Source organism: Crocodylus siamensis, chromosome 15 (assembly GCF_052110815.1).
Source record: "Crocodylus siamensis isolate JL-2025a chromosome 15, ASM5211081v1, whole genome shotgun sequence".
Classification (NCBI taxonomy): domain Eukaryota; kingdom Metazoa; phylum Chordata; order Crocodylia; family Crocodylidae; genus Crocodylus; species Crocodylus siamensis.
The window spans coordinates 47295969-47302237 of record NC_143409.1 but is presented as its reverse complement, the minus strand read 5'-3'; the positions used below and the strand labels follow the sequence as shown (position 1 = coordinate 47302237).

At 41.4% G+C, this 6269-nt stretch overlaps 1 pseudogene; it reads left to right on the top strand.

The window, feature by feature from the left end:
* On the top strand, nt 1–948 carry LOC149852603 (olfactory receptor 2V1-like; annotated as a pseudogene).
* The last annotated feature ends 5321 nt before the right edge of the window (nt 949–6269 follow it).

Sequence of the window (6269 nt, the reverse complement as noted above, 5' to 3'; positions counted from 1 at the left end):
GAAATGAAGAGTGGGAATGAAACTTCTTCAGCAGACTTCATTCTGCTGGGACTCCTGAGCTGGACTAATGTACACATGCTCTCCTTGGCTGTGATCTTACTAGCCTTCATCACTGCCTTGTCTGGAAATGCTCTCCTCATACTTCTCATCCAAGTGGATTCCTCCCTTCACACCCCCATGTACTTTTTCCTCAGACAACTGGCCTTCATGGACATCTGTCAGACCCTGATAATTGTCCCCAAAATGTTAGCAGACTTCCTGACCCCAAGCAACCCCATTTCTCCAGCTGGCTGTGGGGCTTAGATTCTCCTTGTGCTGACTATGGGTGTATCAGAGTGCCTCCTCCTGGCAGTCATGGCTTATGACAGGTACATGGCGATCTGCAGCCCCTTGCAGTACCTCATCCGCATGAGCAAGAAGGTCTGCTTTCTTTTATCAGCTGGAGTCTGGATGGGAGCATCAGTAAATGCCTTAATTCATGCAGTGTTTACACTGGCTCTCCCCTATTGTGGCTCAAAAGAGATTGACCACTTCTTCTGTGAGGTCCCAGCTCTGCTCAAGTTGTCCTGCTGTGACACCTTGTGATATGAGGCTCTGGTGTTTGTGAGTGTCCTTGTCCTGCTCCTCATTCCTTCTTCTATTACACTAGCCACTTTTGCTTTTATTTTCTTTAGGGTCCTGAGGATGAACTCAAGTAAAGGACAGCAGAAAGGTCTGGACACTTGCTCCTCCCATCTGACTGTGGTTTGCATGGTCTATGGGGCAGCCATCTCCATGTACATGAGACCCAGCTCCTACCACTCACCAGTGCAAGACAAGATTGTGTCTCTCTTTTACACCATTGTCACCCCAGTACTGAATTCACTCATCTACAGCCTGAGAAATAGGGATGTCTAAGGAGCCCTAATAAAGCTGATTGAGAAATGTAGAGTCTTCTAGCAAAACTGACAGAAACTGTAATTTCTCTAAGAGCTAAGTTTCATTAAAATGAGAAGTTTAGAATATTTAAAAATCCAGCCCACTCTCCCAGGCACTAGTGTTTTTCTGTTGCAGGATGTTTAACCAAATTATTGCATACATGAAGACTTGATGGCGGATTGAAAATTTGCATTTCCCTTATGCTGACCCTCTGCAGAAGGCCCAAAACTTCCTGCAAGATATAGGTCAAGTGGCAGGCCAACACAAATGACCCGGGACCTGGGAGCCAAGATTTATAAGGAAAGATTGTAAGTACGGGGGATATTTAGCCTGGAGAAGAAAAGACTGCCAGGAGGTTTTAATAACAGTCTCCAAATAGCTGAAGGGTGAGTATAGAAATGATAGAAATAGGGTTTTCTCTGAGCTTAATGGGGACAGGACTAGGAACAATGGCCTCAAGGTGCAGCAGAGGAAAGTTGGGCTGAAGACTACGGGGAACTAGCTGACTTTGGGACTGGTCAGGCATTGGAACAGGATACCTAGAGAAGCTAAGGAGTTCCCAGGCTCAGAAACATTCAGGAGGCGGCAAAAGAGACACTTAACTGGGGAAGCTTAATTAGGGGTGATTCTGCTTTGAGCAGGGGGCTGGACTAGATGGGAACTTGTGAGGTTCCTTCTAGTTTTACTTTCCTATGAGTCTAAGTGCTTTGATGCAGACCTTCCCACTAACTTTTAAAAGCACATCTTACTTCAGCTTGATCCCGTTCTTATTTCTTATTCCTGACTTCCTTGTATGACAACTTGGTTGCCAACAGTGCTGGGTTTTGGTTTTCTACATGTCATTTTTGGCACTGACACACAGGCACATTTCCATTCCTCAATCCATAAGCCTCCTCACAGATTGAGCAGTAGGAGCCAGGGCACCTAGCTGCAACACTGGTGGATGTGCAGTGGGCATGAAGACTTAAAACACCCTCAATAATTGCCCAAACTTAGCATGATGTAGGAAGGCAGATGGAGAGAGACTCTCATCTTTGCTCCTGAGGAATCAGGGCACACTCAACTGAGAAGCTGAAAACCTTCATTTCCCACAAATGATTTGAGCCTGAAACACTTGGGCTTCCTAGCAATGCACATTAACCACCACACCACAGACCTGTTTTTGGAGCTCATTCTGAATCTCTACCCGCCGGCAACCATGAAAATGAAGTGTGTGAAAGATGTGTGCAACCAAGGGGATGGGAGCAAAGCAGATAGTAAGAGGCAGCTGCTCCCCTGTCCCGGGTAGTCTGGGCCATTGTTCCAGCAGGCCAGAAACCTTCCCACTTGCACAATCTTTTATCCATTTTTTGATGATAATATTAGTGGCACAGATTTTAAAGAAGCATTGGAGAAGCACTTGGATAATGACTGCCCAGAGATGGTAGTGGTTAGCGTGCTATGCTAAAAATTAGAAAGATTCACATTCAAATACCTTTGGGGTGAACAGGTTCTGCAACTGCTGTCCTTCACTTCTGCCAGCGCATGACCTAGTTATTTGGTGATTGATGCCGAAGGCAAGAAGTATGTCTCTTCCACCCTCTCAGCCCGCTACCAGTGCCCATGCCTGGTCTCTGTGTATGCATCATTTTCCACAGATGCAAGAACAGATTTTCTTCCTGTGCATACGTTGATGTATAGACAAATCCATAAACTAGTCACAGAGACAACCAAGAATGAATAGACTATATCCCCGCTGAGCTTCTTCTGGGAAGGGTGGATAGCAATCAATCAATCAATCAATCAAACATGTCAGGTTTTATACTGTTAGCTTTCTCCTGCTTATTGTTCTCAGGTCACTGGACTATTCTTGACCCACCCCTGTCTCTTAGTTCCTGATTTTAGACCCTGTCCTGGCCTCTTCCTTGGCTACTGACTCTCGCCTCTGCTGAAGAACTTAATCATGAGGGATGACTGCCTCTGTTCTTGTTAGTGAAATCCTGGTAGTGACTAAAGCCACTAGACTGATTAAGCCTGAATGTGCTAGACACTTCACATCATGTAGACCATAAGAACATAATTGCTGTTTACTGGGTCAGACCATATGTCCACCTTGTCCAGCATCCTGTGTCACACAGTGGCAGAAAGCGGAGGCTGAAGGGGAGAGTGAAATGACTCTAAACAGGATTTTTTACACTACTCTTCCTCTCACACCTGCAGCTTACAGCATTTAAGGCCTAGGAAGTTACATAAAAATGTATGCACTCCACAAAGTGTAAAAAATTCAGAAGGTGATAGCAAAAGCCAGGTACCACTTTACTTCAGAAAGATGGTGAATGGTCTCATCCTAGGTATCCAACGAGCCTTGTCTCAAAGCTGAGTTTGATCTATGTAGGCTCCCAAAAGTCTCTCTAGAAATCTTTTTTTCCCTTGTTCCTTCACTTCTAGGTCTTTATGACAATCATTTTCCCTTGGACAGCTTACCTGAGGAGCCAGGTACTACAGACAGGTTATAATGATGCTGAATGCAATGCTTTCTCTTCTGAGGAGCAGTTATCAATAAAATATAATCCAGGTCACAATAGAGGGAATTTTAATATGGAGTGACTGAGTAGCTGGGATGGTACAAAAAATATGTGAGTGGCCAAGTAATTTGTGGGTGATAAAATTTCTTGGACCTGCTGCATGGTTGGATAGGCTTTGACACGCTTTCAGGCCTGTTCTCAGGTCCTTTCTCTCTAAACTTTCATTGACACAGGTATGCCAGTTATGGGGGAAAGGTTTCTTTCCTCCCAACCCCCAGCATAGTTCTGCATTTGATAGAGATGAGGCTGCATTAAAACTACCAGCCTAGACTCTGTTTTGAATGGCAGAGATTTTTAAAGCACTATGGAGAGCTACAGATGCAGTCTCATACATATTCAACTAATGTACAAACAGGCTCAGATAAAGCACCTGATTCTGTGGTCTGGAATCAAGGGATCGATTCCACTCATCTGCATTGAATCTATTCAAATCTGAGGCCTCTGGGCCTGTTCTTCTACTACTTTTGCATCCTACAAATCGTGATGGAGAAGCATCATGTACAGTGAATCAGAGCCCAGACGCCTCGTTCCACTAGAAAATCCAGCTGTGAGAGATCTGGTATTCTGTATTCGAATAAAAACATTCAAATATGACATTTCCCACTTCCAAAAAAAATCCTGCCCTTAGACTTTATTTAAAAAAGAGACTGAAATGTTTTGTGATTTGTCCTTCCTGAAATGTTTTGCTATCTCCCATCTCAGGACAGAGGTTGCCAAGAACTTTCCCTGAGCAGAAGTTTACAGAGTTTTCAAACAGCTACATGGAGGAAAGTCTGGCAGAGCACCTGTTGGAGCTGAAAGTGCAACTTAATTAAAGACTTGACAAGAGTCCCCAAAGTGTGGGAAAGTTTGTGTATTGTCCTCCCCTTAGATTTCAAAGCTGTTGCTGATGAGTAACGTAATGGCCACAAACTTGGCTTGGCTTTTATAAGGACTGTGTTTTTTATGACCTGCCTGCTCCCCTCTCTCCACTACCAAATTTACTCAATAAGCTGGAGATGCATGATGAAAAAGTGTGCCTTTCTTCAATGTAGAATATATATTTTTTAAGACTGATTTCAAATTGTTTTTATATATTGCCCATGTTGCATTTTTCAACACTTGGAAATATTTTTTCAATCTGTGGGTGAGAATTGTTATTATATTATTTTAATCTTGAAATTGAAATGGAGCTCATGCCTGAGAGATTTTAAAGTAATTTACTTCCTTAGAAAACAACTGCTGGCCCCTACTAAAGCAATGCCATGCCTAGAACAGTCACTTCTTTAATTTTACAGGGATTTTTTAAGGAGATTTATATGTACTTGCTCATGTACTTGCTTTTTAGCCAAAAACTCTTTATTTCTTTTTTTTTATAAATGCTCATATGGGATGGGGAAAAGAAAATATTTGGGAATTGAACAGAATACAGGAGAGTAGGTTTGTAAAAAGTTGGGGTGTGGGAACTTCTTTTTAAATAAAGGACAGCATTTTTGGGAAGAGATGTAACTTCTTACTGAAGTGGTCACAGAACGAGATAAAGCAGATTAAGGTAAGTGATTCCTGTTTTCTTCTAGTCCTACTTTATGCAGGTGAAGATGCTTAAAATAAATTTATCTTTATTAGAAAGGGCACCATTTTTCTTCTTAAAGGTCTGCATGTGATAATGACAGAAGAAGTGTTATATAAATATTTCTCAAAATGTATCTCAGGTATTACTTTTCAATAAAGTCACATACATTTTATTTGTAACTATTATTACTTCTACTAGCAGTATTATTAATAAAATAGGTTTCATTTTATTTTATATTATTTTATTTTACCTACAAATATGTATGAAATGGCTTTTTTTGATGTGATAAAGGAGATGATACAATTAAGAATTGGAAGGTGGAAATTATTAATGAAAACAGATTATTTCTGTCATGGTAACTATGTATTCAGAGGAACCTGAAGAGGAGGAAATATTTGTAAAGAAAGGGTTAAAACATTGCTCTCCAGGAGTTAATTCCAATATCCCCATTCACATTAGCAGATCCAGGATTTCACCCAGGCCACTTTTAGGGCTATTAAAAGTGTTAGAGAAAGAGAGATTTAATTTAACATAGCATATCATAAATGGTCTGTGTTGTATATCATAACATACATGTATAATATCATGTCATATATTTCCATTTAAATGACTTTGAAACTTCTCCTATAAGGAGGATCATTTGTGTTATGTGCTTCACAACTCTCTATCACACAGTAACTTGTGGCCTGTGTTCTCTGAAAGAGTTTCCTCTTTGAGAGGAGATAGACCCCAAATTACCCTGTGGTACCAGTGTATGAAACACATAAGACAAACAATTCACTCTTTCAACACTTTCCCTTGTCCCTAGCTTGCATGTAAGGGGCTAAATCCCAGTTATCTTTCTGTGCTTACTTGGTACAAAGTTGGGTAGCTATAGAGATCTAGGTTTTTTAGTTCACTCTGCCAGAAGGAAAACAGGCACGAGGCAGAGGACTGCAGACCCCAGGGAGATTCTGGGGACCAAGGATGCTTTGAGAAGCCGGCCCCAGGAAAACCACACACTCCAAAAAACAGAGTCAAAGAAATCGTAACAGCACTTCCAATATTAGAATACAAACCACAGGCAATTCCTAAGACAGGAGAGATAAAGCATAGCGAGCTGCTGATGTAAAAATCAATAAATAAATAAATACACGAAGAGTCACAGACTTGTTAGAACTAAAATGCTACAGATAATGTCCATAATGATAAATGTCATTGTTTGTGGTGATAGGAAAGGAGAATCACGAGAATGA